The following is a 19,984-nucleotide window of genomic DNA, read 5'->3' on the forward strand; positions in this document are numbered from 1 at the left end:
CAACTATTGTGTCTATAATACCAACAACAGGCTGCCCCGTGTAATTTCAAAACCAGGTGTTTAGAAAATCACGTACTTAGAATATTTAATTTCAACAAGTGATAAATACAATACAAGGAATTACAGCTTCAACGTGCATTCCTAGAGGTAGCAAAAGTGCTCCTAGTAACAATATAACAACAAAGGGGTGAGAACGTCTAAGTTGATGGATGCTAAAAGAAATGTATATAAAATTCACTAAAAGAGCTGGATCGCATGCACACACCTGATGCTGCCTGGATACTGGACATGCGCGTTTCGTAAAGAGTAGTTCGCTAGTTCCCAATCCATTCGAGAAACGGACCCTAGAACGCTCGCCTCCACTGCATCACGTGGGTTTAAGGGTTCCCTTGTCATCTGTTTTGCAGGAGAGGGAATGCAAGCTGCTGTGGAGCGATTCCTCTGTTGCAAAGAACACTTTGTATAGTTGTTTTCTGGTAAGTCTTAAAGTTATCTCTTGTTGATTGTTACTTTAATGCAGAGCGGCAATATTGGGAAGGGGGTATTGTGTATTTTGGTGGTTTGTAATGTGCATCGTTTGAAATTTACTTAAAGTACAGGTGGATTCAGTTCGTTTTGGGCTTTTCTCATGCAGGTGTGCGATTTGCCCGTAGGAGATGTGTTATATGGCGTGGGGCTGTGCACAGTGCGTTCCTCACGTCCCAATGGGACTTCCACTGTACCAGTGAACAGTACAGCGAACGGTTAGTTATCCACCCCGCTGGAGAGGGAAGGAGGGGGCTGGAGGATTTGCTATGTGCAGCAGATGGGGATATGTGTCTTATGCAGACAGACGCATATGGGTACGAATTACCAGCATCACAGTTCTTTATTTCTCCTGCATGGGGGGCGATTTGGCATTCCCCGGGGAGGGATTGCTCATTTACCCCTTTGCAATGTGTGCAAGAGAAGGCTGAACGGAGGTCTTGTATTGCTTTCATTATCAATCGCACATTTAAAGTCCTTATGAGACCCGCTAGCATTGTGTTTATTTTAAAAGTTTGCCGATAGTTTCTGAAATGCCTTAAGGCATAACGACTTGTTACGTCGTCGTGACGTTTTCATGTGGGACGTCGTCTACGTGCTTAGGAAGAGGATTACGGAGGAAGGAGTGGTCCACTCCTTGCACGGGCAGGTATTTATTTTTTATTGAGCATTTATAATGCGCATATTCATCTCGGCAAAATGCCTTTTATATTTGATATTTTTATTTACATCGAGCTCATACGCTAGAGTTTCACGGCAAGGGAGGGGAACAGGGGAGAACAAAACACCGATGGGTTTGTTTTTCCTATTTTGATTTTAGTTGTAACAACGGCGGATCTTTGTGTCTTCTTGGCTGGTATCCTCATCCCCGGCTCCACCCACCCCCACACAGAAGTGGTTTATGGCCGCGCCGCTGCACACGCCGAGGGAATTTCATGGCAGATTCGGCTGCCGCCATGATCCACCACCTTATCCAGTGGTGGAAACGAGAACAATTTGGTGGGGCGGGCGGTGCCCAAAGAGGCGGGGTTTGGGGGCGGAGCTGGCAGTTGACCTCCGATCAAAGGAAATCTCCAAAATAATAGTTTTAAACGGCGCAATTTCTTTAATGCTGCTTCTTTTCCAAACTATATATCAATTCCACTTCCATGGCACTGGTGATGTTACTTCACTATGTTAATAATAGTTTTGACCAGTGTTGCTGAGTAAATATTCTTTAACATGCACAATTTGCATGCCATTTTATAACCCAACTCCCCCCCCCTTGGGTACTATTTAAACAGGGTTAGAAAAGGAATAAATTGCCATTTACAACTATAGGCCAATTTTTCATTGGTGCACGAGATAATTTTATGGCCCAGTCCGACCCACACATGTACACGGGAGCAAACCGTACCAGCCATCTGTGCACCTAAACTACCAACAGCAATGTTAGTCTACTAGTTTACACTGTGATCTTAGCGCATGCAGAGCAGTATTTTAAGCAGACTGTGAAAGAATCGTTAATTACTCTAGCTAATGGTGAAACAGCAGATAGTCTGTGGGGAAACCATGTTTTATTTTATTATTTGATTTAATTGTGTGAACAACTTTTTTACAAAAAGAAGCAATTCAAGTTCTCCAGTGCATTTGCTTTGTTATGAAGTTCATTAGGTATGTAGTTGCGCCTTTACTCTCTCATCAGCTTAGACGAACAAGTGAATATTTATCAGTCAGATCCTTTTTGTCACTTATGCAACCAGGCCCATCATTTTGAAGAAACCCACCACTGCGATGACCCAGCTCGTTTTTTCACCGCTTATTAAGCAGGCCCACCATTCCTGTTCATCATAAACATATACATTTTTAAGCAGGTGGCCTAGCAATGTTGATCTTTCTTTTGAGAGGCCTGTACAGGATAGGAGATGCCTTCTTGTCTCGATTTGATAATCTTGGGTGCAGAAGCGGCATTTGTTTGAGTCCACCTGTAGCCTGATGGCTAAGATCTCGTTTGTGCTGATTAAGTTCAGGTGAATTCTCATGAAACTTGCTCTTAGAGCTTGTCTGTGATTTTCACGAGTTATGGTATAATCTTGTTTACTTTTTTTTGGATTATGGGGCAGATCCTTTGACAGGCTGCATTCAGAGTCTCTATCCAATCCATTTCTAGGATCTTTTTATTGACTTTCCCAGGATTGGCGAGGAGGTCCTCTTCGGAACTTCCGAATTTGTTTTTTTTTTTTTCTTCAATAAGCTCCTGTTCTTTGATCTCCTTTTGTGAGCATTTGGTTTTCATCTTTCAACATTGCTCTGTTGATTATCTCCAGAATTGATTTTGCAGCCAGTTGAATGATCTTCCTGTATAGCATCAGACCGCTTCTTTCGACAGTTGCTTTCAGGGAGGACAAACTCCGTTCACGTTGAATCAACACCATAGGAGTCGACTGTGGCAATGACAGCACTTGGCGCCAAAGTAGTCCCTCAAGCTTAATCCATATGGAGTCTGGAAGTGATGGCATCACTTGAGCTCCAAAAACTATACTTGGATCACCTTTGAGCTAAAGAATTTCAGGATTGGCATTAATGAGAAACGTCCAAACTTTCTGTTCGTGATTTTTGTTTATACTATTAAGGTTCTCATCTTTGCTCATAGATGGTCTTGCATTGGTGTTTCATCTCTACTGTTCAGTATTATCCCCAAGTATTTGAAACTGGTGACGTTTTCCAGCCTGTTACCCCCGTGAACAGTTTGAGACTGTGGTGTGTGTTTTTTGTTTGTTTTTTCCTAAACATTACCTTCTTTTTTTGTTTCGTTGAGTTCCAAGTTGTTGTCTCTCAGTACTTCAAGTTATCCATCTGTCTTTGTAACCCAACAGGGGTTTGGTCAAGCAGTATTATGTCGTCCGCGTAGAGGATTCTTGGGATTTTTGTATTTCCCATTGACGGTGGGAAGGCTCGAATTCATTCCTGGGAGTCCCTATAGTCAGCAATGTCAGTTTCATAAAGCTGGCACTAGAGGGCATCCATACTTCACCCCATGCGCTGTTACGATCTTATCTGATAACAGGCCAGCTTTATTTAGCGTTACTCTCATTGAGGTCTGTGAGTACAAGCCTGGATAGGCTGTAACAGTTTTTGCCACAAGATTTCTCTATTCACCCTGTCGAAAGCTTGCACCAAGTCCACGAAGATTAGACCTAATCATGTTTTGGCTAGAAGTGCTTTTGCCTTCAGAACACTTATTAGAAGAAAGTTTGCTGAAGTTCCCAGTCCACGAACGAAGCCCGCCTGTAGTGGATCATAATTATCGGAGGCAAAGGTCCACTCTGGGAAGCCAGAGCTATTGGGCGATATTGCCTTGGATAATTCTGGTATCTTTTTTTTTAAAGATTGGCACTACGATGGCATTTTTCCATGTTGAGGGAATTGCACTGCAGTCTACACAGTGCTGGAATATCTTGCTTATCAGGGATGCCCAGGCTTCCGGGTGCTGTTTCAGGCTATAATTATTTAACCCATCTGGGCCTGGTGCTCGAGTATTTAATTTTCTGATCTTGTCTTCTTGTCACTGGCGATGTTCCAGCGCACTTTAACAGATGGCGTGTCAAGGGGGCATTTGTTTCCCAATAATTTATATAATTCCTTGTGTGAAATCCAAGCTTGTTCAGCCACGTTGTTATCAAGTGGTGGTGATTCATTTGCGCCTGGCTCAATCGGGGTCCAGAAGACCCTGGAGTTTTTGCCACTCGGAATGCGCAGCATTGCTTCTGAGTCTGCTTGGTATTAATTTACTCTTTGCTGCCGTATCCAGGCTTTGTGGTGTTTCTTTTTTTTTTTTCCTCCTCTTTTGCTTTAGTTATTAATGGATTTTTTTGTTTTTTTTCACCAAGCGTTTGCTTTGTCTTACCATTCGCCTTTTAGGTACTAAGTTTGTTGTACACGTGGAGCTTTGGTTTTAAGGTGTCAGAGCTCTTCAGTTTAACTTTATGTACTTTGAGGAAGGGCTGATAGGCAAGAACTTCTATGCATCTTTTTCCCCACTGATCCTTTGCTTGGCGATAGATGTCAAGGAAACAATTTCTTTTAGTGTAAGGCGTGTATTCCCCTTACAAGGTTTCAGCTTATTAAACATGCTTTCCCTGTTCGGGTGTGTGACTTTCCAGTGGGTTGCTGGGTTATGGTAGCTGTTTAAGGTTCTCACGACTTAAAAGTCTTCAATTTGCTCCAGCAATTTTCTTGAGACACATGTTTGATCTATGATGAGACCCACTCCTTTTCCTTCCCATGTCGGTACTGATGGTATTTGGTTGTTTTTCTATTTTGTGGAGGTTATCCAGATCGTATGCATCCATTAGCAGATTCCATTTTCTGCCCCTAAGATATAAATGCACTCTCGAATGAAGGTGTGCCTCCTTTGCCCCCACTGTTAGGCACACTGCTTTTTAAGTCACTCGAAATTGAAATTATTGTGTGATTGATTTTTGTGGGTGGCGTTGGCTTCTTCAAGGGTGTTTTCTATGGCGTGTAAGTATTTGTCAGCATCAGTTCTGTCCGGGTTCCAGTAAGTGTTGATTAGGAGAATCTTTTCAAACTAAGTTGGATCTTCTTGGGGCTCTCGTCTATTCCACAAAACTAAGACTGCTTGAATTAGTTCTGTGGCTTGAAGGGTAGAATCTAGCGTTAACCCTCTTACGGCGTTTAGGACCCTGGAAATGGGCCTACGAACCTCCCCCTTAATTGCTGGTGAGAGTTACAGGTCATATCCATCGAGGTAAGGCTTTGTAGTTTATATAAAACAGGAGGCTAGATATCAAATCTAGTCACACAGCAGCTCTCCATTGGAACTAACAAGGGTAATGTAATTGTGAAAAAAATTCTTCAAAAATATGCCAGTATCATTCAAATTTCACAGAAGTTTCAAATACAAATCCAAGTCTTAGTGAGTTAAATAGTTGTTTATCAAAAAGAACAGTTCAAAAGTCAGTCACTAATCCATTCTTGGTGAGGACACGGCTAACACATCTCTAAATAAAAATAAACTTAATGTGCCAATGCATTTCGGAGAAATCTCCTTCGTCAGGGCAAGTCTTGAATATCATAATAATGACAAAAGCAAATTCCACCAGAGTACAATCATGAAATGAGGATAAATCAAACGGTAATACATTGCAACATGACATGAACAAAAAATTGACAGTCAAAACATTAAATCACATACCAATAGGTAAATTCGGGTCATATCGCGGTGCAGATGAGGTGAAGAAGGGAAAACGAGAAATGAATGTGACAGTCTCAGCTGGAAATAGGTGAACATGTCTGGACGTGTGATAATAAGGGAAGTTGGGTTACCACTCGAGTTGTGTAGCCAAGGGGTAAATGGTGCTTGTACAGAAATCTGGTGTGTAAACAACACTGGTGTTCAAAAATGAACACCCGATCCAAAACTGGACGGAACACAGATGGCATTCTGTGAATATAAAAGCATAATCGGTAGGACGTAAGTGTGCTAGGTACTAACACCTCAGTAATGGGAAGAACTAATGCTAAGAATAACTGTCGTCTCAATCTGTGGGCTTCGGCAGCCGCGGAGCTCCTGCAGCGCATCGCTGAGTGAAGGCGTTGCTAAGGAAACGGTTGCTATTATAGCCACGTGACCGCATCCCGGCCAAAGAATGGCGCGATGCGGCAGGGCCGTGAAAAATCACTGCAAATGGGATAGGAGGAGGATACCTGACCAAATAAAGTATTTGTCAGGACTGCTGGAAAACAATGAGAAATTATAGAGTACAAAAAACTAAAACAAAAATGAAGTAATAAGGGTGGACATAGAAAACATACTCAAAAAAAATTGGGAAGTGCAAATAGTCGCATGTGATGTGCGTAAATGCAAGAACATAAATAGGCCCGAACAGGCCAAATTTAAGTATATAAATACTAAGGAACATGTAACCTTGTTGCGGGTGGTGGCACACACGGGTGCAACCTTGGGCCCAGACAAAACGTCCAGGATAAGTGACGCGGGTGACAAAATGCAATTGCGCAAGAAGTAATTCCTAACAATAGGATAGGGTAGTATATACATATGAAACACAGAAATGCAACAGCTAAAAATAGCATTAAACAATGAAATCCTAGGCCTATGGGGAGATATAAATGGTATATAGTCTAGTTATTACGCAGGAGATCAGAAGCGCATGATAGTATGTACATATGTTTACATGAAAGCCAAACTACTATGGTGACATAGACAGTGTGTCAAACAATGTAAGGAAGTACATCCAATTTTAAATATAACAGTGGTAGTTGATCTCTTCATTGAGACCATTGGGAGAAAGGCTCCCAAGTTTGTCAATCCAAAATGTTTCTCTTCTATTGAGCCTCAGGCCCAGATCTTCATGTGGGTTGACTCTATTCAACACTTCTAGGATCAGGAACCTGATCTGTGTTGGATTGTGGCGTTTTTCACTCCAATGGCGCGCCACTGCTGAATTAGAGTTTGAATTACGAATGCAGGAGCGATGCTCGTTCCAGCGTACTTTAGCTGCTCTCGTGGATTGACCTAAATAATATTTCCCACAGGGACATTTGATGCCATATATAATGTTTACACTGTCACAGGTGCCAAATGTTTTAAGAAAAATCTAAAAGGGAACTGAATGTATATGTTTCAAGATTTTCTGTCCAGAGCAATAAGATTAAAAACTCCATTAAAAAACATTGGAGCATCTTCAAGAACAATATTTATTTGATCAACTTCCGGTATTTGCCTTCCGGTATTTGCCTATCAGAGGAGCAGGAATCTACGAGACAAATTGGTACACACAAGACCTCCCAGAAAAGAACCAATCACCCAACGTACTGGGACATATCCCTGCCTACACTGCGCCAGCTGCAATCTGGTAATCAAAGGCAACATCGTGTATCATCCTCGAACAGGCAACAAGATTTTTCTTAAAACATTTGGCACCATGTTCCTTAGTATTTATATACTTAAATTTGGCCTGTTCAGGCCTATATATTTATGTTCTTGCATTTACGCACATCACATGCGACTATTTGCACTTCCCAATTTTCTTTTTGAGTATTTTTTTCTATGTCCGCCCTTTTGACTTCATTTTTGTTTTAATTTTTTGTACTCTCTATAATTTCTCATTGTTTTCCAGCAGTCCTGACAAATACTTTATTTGGTCAGGTATCCTCCTCCTATCCCATTTGCCGGGATGCGGTCACGTGGCTATAATAGCAACCGTTTCCTTAGCAACGCCTTCACTTGGCGATGCGCTGCAGGAGCTCCGCGGCTGCCGAAGCCCACAGATTGAGACGACAGGTATTCTCAGCATTAGTTATTCCCATTACCGAGGTGTTAGTACCTAGCACACTTACGTCCTACTGATTATGCTTTTATATTCACAGAACGCCATCTGTGTTCCGTCCAGTTTTGGATCGGGTGTTTGTTTTTGAACGCCAGTGTTGTTTACACGCCAGATTTCTGTAAAAGCACCCCTTGGCTACACAACTCGAGAGGTAACCCAACTTCCCTTACTATCACATGTCCAGACATGTTCACCTATTTCCAGCTGAGATTGTCACATTCATTTCTCTTTTTTCTCTTTTTCCTTTCTTCCCCTCATCTGCACCGCGATATGACCCGAATCTACCTATAATAATTTTTTGACTGTTTCAATTTTTTGTTCATGTCATGTTGCAATGTACTTACCGTTTGATTTATCCTCATTTCATGATTGTGTCCTGGTGGAATTTGCCTTTGTCATTATTACATTATGATATTCAAGACTTGCCCTGACGAAGGAGATTATTTCTCTGAAATGCATTGGCACATTAAGTCTATTTTTATTTAGAGATGTGTTAGCCTTGTCCTCACTAAGATTGGATTAGTGACTGACTTTTTAACTGTTCTTTTTGATAAACAATTATTTAACTCACTAAGACTTGGATTTCTATTTGAAACTTCTGCGAAATGTGAAAGATACTGGCATATTTTTGAAAAATTGTTTTTACAATTACATTACCATTATTGGGTCCAATGGAGAGCGGCTGTGTGACTAGATTTGATATCTAGCCTCCTGTTTTACATTTTTTTTCGAGTCAGGGTGTCTCCAGACTCTTCGCAGCCAGCTCCTATAAATGATTTTTGATCTTGTTACTCACTTCATCTGAATTCAAGATTTCTATTTTTTTTAATTTATTTTTTTTTTATTTTTTTAAATAAATTACCGCATTTGGAGTGTATCTACCTAGTGGTGCCCACTTATTTTTCTTCAAGGCTTTGTAGTTGGCCATGTCTCTGGGAGACAGACCATATCAGTTGCCGAGGTTAACATCCAAGATCATAGTTAGATGTCCGAAACCTCGGGTATTCCATGAGCACATTGAGTTTTTCCTTGGTGCAATTCTTCTTCTGACTTCCCCTAGGTCAAGCCCCGAAACCTCCCTGCAGTTCGATGTTGGTGGCTAGAAGAATTTATAGTTTTTCTGGACTCTTGATGTCCAAAAGCTCTGCTTTGGGGGCAGTTGTTGCTCATTTTCCTCTCTATGCCTGTGCTAGTGGTTTCTCGGAATCTCTTTGTTTGCCACTTTCTTGTCTTTGTTTCTCCCGAAGGTAGGGCCTCGTGGGAATCCCTTTTTAGCTTTTTCGGAGAGTCTGCTGCCTCGCCTTGTTTGGATGAAGATTCATTAAGGGTACGTTCATATGATGGACGGCGTTCACAATTTCAAAGATACCCCCTCCGACTGTGGTTAGGCGTCCTTATGTAGGTTCTTGTGCATCTACAGTCTATGTCCTTCAATTTTGTATTACTTGGGCTTTCTTGGTGAGCTTTTCTGCCCATGTATCTTTCTCTCTCTTGATTCATATCAAACGTTTGTCTCTTTGGTTCGTGAATCTCCTTAATTTCATAACCCATCCTTTTGAAGTCCCCTATAGAGTTTCTGAAGAGGCTCCTTACGTTAGTTGCTTCAATATGGAGATGGGAGAACTCTTTATTATCTTCCTCCCTTGGTTCAACAATCGGGATGTCCCCTGAGTGCAGTCTTTTCAGGCTTGCAGTTTGTTCGCAAAGTTGTATAACCTTCCTTCGGTTGAGTACTACATTATTTGTTCTGTTGGATTACCATTCAAGTCTAACACAACGTCCTGAGCCACTACCCCGTAACCTGTTCCCTTTGTGCTTTCTTTATTCCCTCTAAATACCATTACATCCTTCGCTATTCCTAGCCCATTTTATCCAAAGATCCAGTAGGATGCCTTAGGCCCTACGTTTGAATCCCGCAATGGTTTTCGCAAAGGCTTTTGCTCGGGTAATGGCTCAAAAGGCCCTAGATATCTTGCAATGGCCCCATTCTCCCTTGGTTTCTTTGTGCAGGTTCCATCTCTTGTGACTTCAGATCTGGGATAATGCTTTTCCGATACGTAAGGTGCTCTACCCTTGGCTTGGGTTAGTGCCAGTACTTCCTTTTGGGTGCCGGCTGATGTGGCCACTTCGGAACTCTGTTCAGAGGAATCTCGTACTGGTGTTTGAGTTGAACTTGTTGCTGTAACTAGTTCTGAGTGTCTGGTGTTCTCTTGATTTTTGGCTTCAATATAACCCTCCACATGGGTTAGTTTTGAATGCATGGATGACATTATTGCCGAGTTGTCTTTTAAGGGCTTCATTCATAGCCTCGTATAGTTTACAAAAAGGGGCTAGCGCAATTGTGACCGTTGACATAATGGACATTAAGTCAACTTTTTTGGAAGGGGTATCTCGTGAAACTGGAGTTGCAATTTCGCTGAGCTATCTCCTCTGGGGAGTCATCTCCAAGGTCCACCCATGCTGAAGGGTTAATTCAAGTTATTTTTTATTTATTTTTTTATGGGGATCTAGCTTTCTGTGATTCTTCTTTTTCAGCCACGTGTGGAGATGCCATCCTGTTTTTTATCGGTGTCATTCCAAGCTCTTGCCTTGGAAAGCTACTTTCGTTAGACGATGCAGGTATTGTCTGGTTGACTTTTCTCTAAGCCAACCTCGGTTCGCTGGTCCGGATTTTTAGGCCTTGGGCAGGTGGCCGTTTCGACGAGGGGGGCGAGGGGGACCGTTGTTGCAGCCATTTTGTTTGTCATCTCTGGAATACGATTCTGTAGAATGTCCTCACTTAATTGGCCATCGGACCGTCCTTTTTCTTGCCTGATATAATGCCATTTTATCAATGTTGGCGTTTTGGGCAGGTTCTCCCTGGCCCTTGGCGCTTGTTTTCTGTCGTTGCAACGGGCCTGTAGGGGAAGCTTGTCTGCTGAGCTTACTTGTAATGTGGCCCGGGCACTGACACCTGCTGACGTGACAGGCTTCCGACCCTGCCAGCATTTCGGCGTCTGTCAGTTCAACAGGAAGCCTCTCCCCCATTGATTTTTGTTGCAAAAAATGTTTTCGATGTGATAGCACTGATTTTTGCTGTAGAGCGAGAGAAGGCGAGGTTTCGTTAACGCTTTTGGGCGCAAACACGTGTGTACTCTGAGTCTTTTCTTATGATTTGTAGCTCTTGTAGCCTGCTGTAAGAATTTGCCCCCACCCTGGCGAGATCTCCAAGCCTACTTCCCTGGATTGTGTGGTCCTTTGTCTTCAGATGTTAATTGGGCTAATGAGTTTCCTTCTTCCACGTTATCCGCACAATACCCCCATGCTTTATTCTTTGTCAGCGTATCTGGCAGAGTTGTTAAATCCTCTCTGACCACAATATCGTGGACTTCGATATTTACTTTCATGTTCCTTTTCTTAACCGCAAGCGAGCAGCAGGTAGGAGGGGCTGGGGGAGAGCTGCCTCCTGACCTTAGAGCGTCTGGGCGTGGGCATACCCCGGGGGTGACGGTGTTTATAGCAATGGAAACAATTTCTCCCGCTTCAGATCGTCTTCGAGTTGCTTTCTTTGTATTCATGTGGGCACGCTGGCTGCGTTGCCTCAGCGGTCTGTTTTTTGTTTATCGACCGCTCACCCCCTGCCCCAGTGTGTCACACACTAGGTTCTCCCGGGAGATGCAGCTCTTACCTTCAATCTTCTCGCTGCCCCCCTTCCTGATGGGAGTTGCCGTTTGCTGCTTGAAGTTGGCGGGGCACGATTCTTCCTCCATAATCCTATGGCGCCCGCTGCGCAGACTTCTGTTTTCGTCCATTGGTGTCCGACAGCCACGGACTGCGACAGACTGCGTCCGTCTCAGCGTCCACGCCTCTGTTTAACGCGATTCCTCTGAATGAATGGAGCATAGAAAGACTGCAAACCAAAGGGAACGTCTGACTGCAACACACTGCGTCCCACTCAACATCCACACTACGCCATAAGCAACGTTTTCTTTTACTTGAACCACGCCCTGCACAGCTCCTGTAGCTCACCTCTGAAAGGTGTTGGGTGGCTGCATCGTGTGGGATTGTTTAAATGATAATGGGGGGGTATTTATTCATGCAATGTTTGTCGGATACAAGTATCCGACAAACATTGCATGAATAAATGAACAATCTGGGTCTATGTATCCGACAAACATTGCATAAATAAACCGGGTCGTGGCTGAGGACTTTAACTTCCTCTGGTGACCTCGTGCACCCTGCACAGGGCCATCAGAGGAAGTTAGTTTGCTTTTCCTGCAGCTGTGACCTGTATCAAAGTCCTGCTGTGTACACGTAGGGGGGCAGAGCCATCAGAGTGCTTATGGCGGCAATGAGCTGCTCCGCCCCCTACTCTGTGCCGCCTCCTTTCTTTTCTTTCTTTTTTTTCAAAGTAACCCAGCGCAGAGCATGGGTTTGGGGTTTGCGGCGGCTGAGTCTGGCCGGATCCGGCTACACACCTGGTGCGGGATCTCGGATCCGGCGAGAGCCGGCCCAATGACTAGCGCTGCCATTATCTGCGCAACACTGCTTTTACTGTTAAAACAGCAATGGGCACACTACGACGGCATGCAGTTCCCATGGTATGATTTCTGTAACTTTATTGCCTTTACGAGGTGAGGGGTTCTGACCATTGCAGGGAGATGTGCCTGACTTTACCGCTCAGTGCTACCAGGCAATGCATTGACTCCCCCACCCCCCAAATATTTCTTTCTCTCTGTATAGGACAAACTTTTTACCTGCGTTGTCTCACTGACTAGCTGCCTGCCCGTTGCTTTGCTAGTATACAGTGAAAATGCAAACGCCTATGTAGTCTTGCGAGCAAGATAACCATGAGTATTAAGCCCTAAAAAATAGCCATACTGTCTATCTGTGGGGCGTGTGATCCAGGACAGCGAGAAAAGAGAAAATACATGCTCAGTCAGTGCAATGTGATGGGGGCTCTGGGGAATAAAAGCAGCCTGGACGTGCGCTTTCCTGCATTTGGATCACGTGTCCATGCTGCGTTGTTGCTTCCTGCTGGTGCCACCAGTGTCTTATTTCCTGGTAAGGGATGCCGCTTCTCAGCTCAGACCGCCGCACCACAGTTGGAGGGAGTGCCGGGAAGCAAGCGTTTCAGACCTGTCGGTCCCTCTGCTTCCCTCTCTCCTTTTGGACCCACGAAGACTAACGCGTGGGGAAAGGTGAGCAGGGGGGCCGGATCACTGCAATGCTGGTTCCCCCTGCACTCCTCTCCCTCTGTGCCCCCACCTTGCTTGGCCATGGGGGAAGAGGCGAGCAGCGACGGAAGCATGCATTTCTAGTGTTGTATGATATCCAGCTCCCCCACAGCAGATTGCTGGGCTCTCCAGCAATCTGCTGTGGGGGAGCCAGATATCATACAATACTGGTCCCCCTACTTTGGCTGTCCCTCTGCCTCGTCAACCCTCTGGTCCATGGGACGGCGCTGGCCGGTTCCGAGATCCGGCATCAGATATCTGGCCAGATCTCGGGACCCGGCCTACCTCAGCCATGACCAGGCTTTACCAAACCCCCAGCTTTGCAGAGGGAAGCTGGGGGCTCGGTGACCTAATCTAAACAGTGCTCCTTTCCCCAGTCGTCACTTGTGCATTTCCTGGCTCTGTTTGCTCATGCCGTTTGTTTTTTTTCTGTCCTGAAATGGACACCACGGAAATCGATGGGCCATGAACATCACTGTGGTGGGGAGGGGAGTGGTCAATGTTTAAAGCGGGCATTCTACATGCTTGACACATTATTGTTCAAATGTGCGTTTTACACATTCAAAGGAAAAAAGTAATTTCCTAACTCAAACGCTGCTGAAACTTGCGTTCACTAGTTTTCTTTGAGATGTTTTTTTTTTTTTTTTTTTAATTTTTTTTTTTCTTGAGCACCACACCAATACAATTTGTGTGCCCTTTGCTTTGTGTTTTATCACAGGTTACATTCATAAAGGTGTTACGTTTACAAATTAATGCTTCTGTTGTGCTGACAGCAGTTATTAGGAAATTAAACTGGGTTCATGGGTGCCAAACGGAGGCAGAAATACCCCAACCCATCCGTTGGCCAAACACATTTTATAGCACTTCCTTTTTTATAAGTAATTGCAAAAAGTCATTTGATTAACGAGTTTTGCATATTTTTATTGTTTTGGTTAAATTCAACCTTAAGCACTGTCTCCGCAATGGTCTGTCAAACTGCTGAGCTACCCTGGGAGCCATCTACTATAGAGCAGGTCTATGCATCCCTTGATGTACTAAAATCACTGCATTACCAACAGTGCTTTGGGTGCACCGCTGCCATAGAAGTGATTTAAAGTGGAATTCCTGTATATCATCCGGCTGTGGGTGCCAGGCCTTCGCCTGCATGTGGCACCATATGTTGCGGAGAAGCCAGGGGCCCTCGTGTCTGGCATGGCAGCTCCGGCAGTCTGCTGCTACGTCAGTGCTGTCACCTAACTGCAGTATAAACTACATGGCTATGTCGTATTCTACGTAAGATATGTAAAAGAATGATTGGAATGCCAGCAGGCTGGACTTCTCAACCGTTAAGGGTAAAATATAACAAGCTGATGCTCTTTCGCTCGCTTGCTCTATTATTTTTTTTGTCTCTGTGACTGAGTATGAGTCACGTTTTCAGGCATGTGTTCTGACTGCTCTCTCTGTCAGCTGGGGTGGACTGGCCTTTAGCGAACTTTGGAGATTTCCTGGTTGGACCCTGCACTCTAGGTCCCTTTTGTGTGCGGGGGAGGATGTGTGCCAACTGGCAGAATGTAGTGCGCAAATATTGGTATGGTCAATCTGGTACATCTATCATTAATTTTTATTGTACTTTTTCAATTGCAGGAACACAAATTGGATCAATCAGCCCGGCTTGGACAGCAAAGTCCCCAGCAGCAATGGCACCATGAAAAATCCTGACATCTGTATTAGGACTTGCCGATGGTAAGAATGTCTTTTTTTAAAAATGACTGTATTTTGCTGTGGGTGATGGTGCGGTAATTTTAAAGGTGTAGTAGGAGTCACAATCGGGGATTTCAAACCTATTTTTGAGGCTGTTCCTTATGTTCAGTTTGGGGGTTGGGCTGGTTGGTCCCACCAAGCTCCAGGGAGATTCCTTGCAGAGCTTCTCTGTCGTCAGAGTTTCGGCCGATTTGGACCTGCAGCAGGGCTTCACCGGGATGTCCAGTAGTTGCAGCAGTCATCTTCCTTCAGCTCCTCGCTGGTTCTCTCGTTCCAGTGGTGACTGTGCCTTCCAAGTCCCATAGACCTGCTTTTAAGCAGTTTTCCCCCCATTCACACAGCCTGGTTGTCAATCACACAGCAGGGTGGCTGTCATGGCAGGACAGTCACCTAGCCAATCAAGCAAGAGTGCGACTTGGGTCTCCAAGGAGACCCTGTGCAGGGGGCCTCAACCCCTCCCTCACATCCTGTCCACCCAGACACTCGGGCGCCTAAGGAGGGCTTCTGTGCAGAGGGCCGCCGAAGGACGGCAAACAAAGGAACCAAACCTGGTTTGGCGAGCAGAGTAAAACACGAGAAAGACCTTTACGAAAAGAAATGGCGAATAAACCTGACCGGAACCAAATAAAAATCAATGGGGTCCAGCGGGTTTGAGTTTGAGGCTACCACCATAGCCTCTAACTGTACTGAGGCTATTTTCTTAGCTTGCGGTAGAATAAAAATGTTAGCTACCACTGCCACCAGCCAAATCTTAGAGAACGGCGAACTAAATATTGTTCCATGAGAAACAGACCTAAAGGGATAACTATTAACCCTTCCAGTACTCTATTGGAAGATAGGTTGTACTGGGTCTGTAAATTTAAAAAGACAAGTAAAGTCAATGGCAACTTTACATGTTCTGGCAGACAGTAGTCAGTCTCAGAAAATAAGTGGGAAGTCTAAAAAGACAACCCTGTGTCACTGCACTAAAGGTGCTGTGTGACACGCAGTAAAAAGATGATGCCTATGGAGTAGGTGAGACTCCATAGTCCATGAGCAAAAGTACAACACACAGCAAAAACACGTGTAAGAGTAGGGAAAAAAGGCTCACACTCTTACCAGGTGAAAGAATAAATCCTAGAAATCCAGTAAAGCTGCTGAGGGACTCATCAGGTAAGGAAATTAGCCATTCTGGAGAATTCTCCCTAACATTAACCCTGCTCATTTTGGAGTCGCGGGTAGACATGTATCTTTGACTGTTTTCATTGCAGCAACACTGCTCTAAGCGTCGGTGTGTCAACCTAACCACCTGTGTCCCAGCAAGAAAAATCCAGTGAAGCACTTGACCCAGTCATGCAGGCAAGTAAGGATTTCCTTTCCCTGTGTAACATTGGTTGAGTAGAGGTGCTGAAGGTTTATATTGGCCCTGTGCATCCAGGTATGGTTTTCGCTGCCAATCTGTGGCCTAGTCCAGTGTTAGGCAGAATTGCATGCAGTGACCTCTGGGACCACCACATACAATTAGGACTACAGGTGTAAGCAAAAGTCTGTGCTACAGTTTTTGGTAGCAGGACTGAGCAGTCAGGCTTATCTCAAGAGGGAATGTGAGCTGGAAGGGCTGTTACACAGAGGTCTACAATCACAAGTATTCAAAAAGACACTCAACGTTTCTTGGTAAAACACTTCATTTATTACACAATCCTTTTATAAAGCATTCACTAAAAGGAGGCAAGTTATATCACACATATATATACTACAGTACTGATTACTTAAGCAGTTGCGCTCCCCTGAAGTAAGGGCAAAATAGCAGTAAAAAGGCATGGGTTAATCCAACGAATATCAGTGATTCTGAAACCTGGCAAATAGTTCACCAGAGGAGTCAATTCAATATGTTAGGCCAAAGTCAATGGGCTAATGCCTTGTATAGGATAAAACGGTTCTGGTTATTAAACGGTAAAGTCTTCGCTAAAGTTCTCAGAAGTAGTTTGTGGAAGAAAGTATGCTGGGTCACAAGATGATCGGGCCTGAAAGTTGCCAACGTAATATGCACTTTTGCAGTCAGAGGTAAGTTCTCTCGAGTTTTTACAGTACCTTCCAATGAAGAAAGATGCAGCTGAAGACTTCTGTTCCTGGCATTTCCTGCAGATCTTGCTGTTCCTGAGCCTCAGTCGTGGGCACAAGTGGGAGGATGTCTGGGGACTCCTGCACTGCACGGCGACTGGTCACAAAGCTGGCAGACTTGGAAAATCTTCAGTTCCAGTAGCTTTCCTTCAAGCACACAAGCTGGTGTCCTTCTCGCTGGTTAATCCTAACCAGCTCCGAGAATGGTATCCAGGTGGCTTATGAGTTGATTGGTCCTACCAACTCAAAGGAAGAAGTCGTCCTTGAAGGGGTTTGTTTCTCTGTCGAGCTGAACTGGGTGTTTTGGACCTGCAGCAGGGCTTCACCGGGCAAACCAACGGTCCAGGAGTTGCAGCAGCCGTCCTCTTCCAGCTCGTCTTCGGTTCTTTCGTTCCAGTGGTCGACTCTGTCTTCCAAGCCAAGAGAGACTCCTTTTATTCAGTTCTATCCTGTTCATTCCAGCCTAGCTGTCACTCGCCCAGCAGGTTGGCTGTCCTTGCCAGACAGTCAGCTAGCCAATCAGAGTGCATTTGGGTCTCTTAGGAGACTAAGCACAGGGAGTTTCGGGCACCTCCCTCACTTCCTGCCCGCGCCAGAGGCGGTCTACAGTCCTGAAGCCTGCCAAAGGTGTAGTAACAAAGGGACCAAAACCGGTTTGGCGAGCAGAGACAAATTCTAGAAGGACCTGTCCAAAAAGAAACAGTGAAAAAAGAAGACCGGGACCTGTTTAAACAAAGGAGGCTCAGACACCATCTTGAAAAACATGGCTCCCGCGATTTTTAGCTGTCGGTCGTGGACGGGAAAAATCATGGTAGTTAAACCACTGCCACCAGTCATTTCGATAGGAAAGGGTAGCATTTGACTGCTACATGAGTTTCTAGACACAGGATTACTAGGTAACCCCTCCAGCACTCTATTGGAAGGTATGTGTGCTGGGTCTAGGAATTTAAAGACTAGCAAAGTCAATTTAACTTTACTTTCTCCGGGGAATGGTAGTTTATCCCAGAAAAGGTATTTAGACCTTGGGACATCCTGAAGGGCTTCCTTCCCTGTGTCACTGCACTGAGGGTGCTGTGACACAAAAATGAAAAGATACTTATGGAGTTGTTTAGGCTCCATAATCAAAGAACACAAGAACACAAGAATTAAAAGCACATCAAAATACATGAGAGAGTGAGAAGAGAGTCTCACACACTCCCCAGGTAAAATAAATCCAGCAAAGTGGGTTAAAAGTGTTGGTAGTAGCTCCACATATATTGTGGGCACACTGCGTGATCCCCGGGAAGCTTTGCCTGTGCGCAATATGGGGAATGGACTCTCAGAGGTGCTGACTTCTGTTGTAAAGTTTGACACATTATGTGCAGAAATGGGAGCAGAAGATGCTTTGTTTCACACGGAGGTCAGGTTGCTCTCCAGGGGGAAAGGTTTTAAATTGGGTTTAGGAACTCCGGAACAAAGTGAGACGCTTTCTCCTGGGTTTAGACCAAAAGAGCCTCTGTGTGATTCACACTGGCTTGTACTGTTAGCTTACTATGGCGACCTCCTTTGAAAAGCTACATTTTCTAAACCACTCCCTGCAAGGCACAGAAAAGAAACCACATCAATGGCTATGAACGCAAAAAATGTCAGCATTCAAGAAGAAGTTGGAGCTTTTGAGGAGGAGGAGGGTTAATGTCTGCATTCCAAATGAGTTTCCATTATTAGCAGATACTCCTGAGGAGGCGGAGTATGATCTTTTCATGTGTTGCTGAACTAATGGGAAACCATCTCAGAACCACCCTCAAAAGTACTTTCCAGAGGACAATTGTAGCATCAATGACTGCGTGGTTCAGCCTTTCCTAGCAGACGTAGGAGCCTGCCCACCTCCCAATACACCTCCAGGAGGAACTAATGGAACTTCAAATTGGCTGCCTACTGGAGAGCCAATTCAAAAAAATGTCCTTGAGTGGATTTTGGCAAAATGCAGTTTCCTACTCTATCCAAATGCACAGTCAATGTACTGTTACCTTTCAGCACCTTGTACCTTTGCAAGATTGGATTTTCAACACTTGCAGCACTAAATATCGGTCAAAGCTGGAAGAAAACCTGTGGTTGTCTATTGCAAAAATGTAACCCAATAGTGATGGCTGGCTGCTGAAAGGCAGGCCCACCCTTCACACTAGTTCTCCAGTATGCCACTGTCCAACTTGCAAGTGCCTGCATTGATAGTAATGAAGTTGTTGTACTTGAGTATGTCCTACGTTACAGTATGCAATAAATATCCAACTACTTTTAGTCAAAGTCCCCTATAGCAAAATATTCTGAATGCTGTGTTTACAAATATTTGCCCTCTAATTAGTTATTGCAAGCAATGATTTTGAAAGAATGTTTTGCACCCACACCTCCATTTGGCACCATTCTACACCAGATAAACATTTTTGAGTCCATGTGTATAGAGGGGTCCAAGCCAGGTACCTTTTTCTTATGGAGGGCTCGGGGTCAAAAAAGTTTAGACCACTGCCTGAAGAGTGACTATCTTGTTATCAACAATGTTTTTTTTAAGGCCAAAAAACCTAATTGCTATCTTGCTGGCACCACTATATGTTAACACACATTTTGATTGCTAGTTTGGATGAGCACTTATCCTCCCTGGTCCCTAGGGGACAGTGCACATGTGGGCTTAAACGGCAGAAGCTTAATGTATTAAACCTTTGCAACATCCCTGGTTGCTTTAAAGTGGTCCATTACCCACGTGCTTGTTGTGCCCTTGTGTCCGACGTTGCTATGTGTCTGGTACGGTGCATATACAACTCGTACACATGACCGCACCTTCAGTGGGTATGAGCAAAATCATTGCAGTGCTTTACTGTGAAGTAAAGAGTTGCACGGACCCAGCGATATTCAAGATTTGACTCTGTCGTCTGCTTAAGAACATTGCAGTGTCCCATAGCCCCTCTGAGAATGTGTCTATTGCAGTGGTCTCCCAACAGTCGATCGCAAGCTACGAGTAACTCGCCAGAGCCTTTGAAGTAGCTCACGCTCGAGTTTCAGGAAAAGAGTGATGCCAGGAAG

At 44.4% G+C, this 19,984-nt stretch overlaps 1 protein-coding gene across 7 annotated transcripts in view; it reads left to right on the top strand.

Annotated features, from left to right (window-relative positions):
- Positions 1–374: 374 nt before the first annotated feature.
- The window catches only part of LOC138567595 (zinc finger protein 208-like), a 167,743-nt gene continuing 148,133 nt past the window's right edge, over positions 375–19,984 (top strand). For 3 of the 7 annotated variants that reach the window (XR_011302254.1, XM_069645974.1, XM_069645977.1), the window contains exons 1-2: positions 375–476; positions 14,717–14,815. The gene's annotated coding sequence lies outside the window, so the exon portion shown is untranslated. Of the gene's footprint in view, positions 477–860; positions 1,175–7,675; positions 7,832–7,917; positions 8,029–14,716; positions 14,816–19,984 lie in introns of those variants that run through there. The other 4 variants (XM_069645976.1, XM_069645978.1, XM_069645975.1 and 1 more) reach the window with 4 other exon arrangements.

This window comes from Ambystoma mexicanum, chromosome 2p (assembly GCF_040938575.1).
Source record: "Ambystoma mexicanum isolate Mex_15411 chromosome 2p, UKY_AmexF1_1, whole genome shotgun sequence".
Taxonomy (NCBI): domain Eukaryota; kingdom Metazoa; phylum Chordata; class Amphibia; order Caudata; family Ambystomatidae; genus Ambystoma; species Ambystoma mexicanum.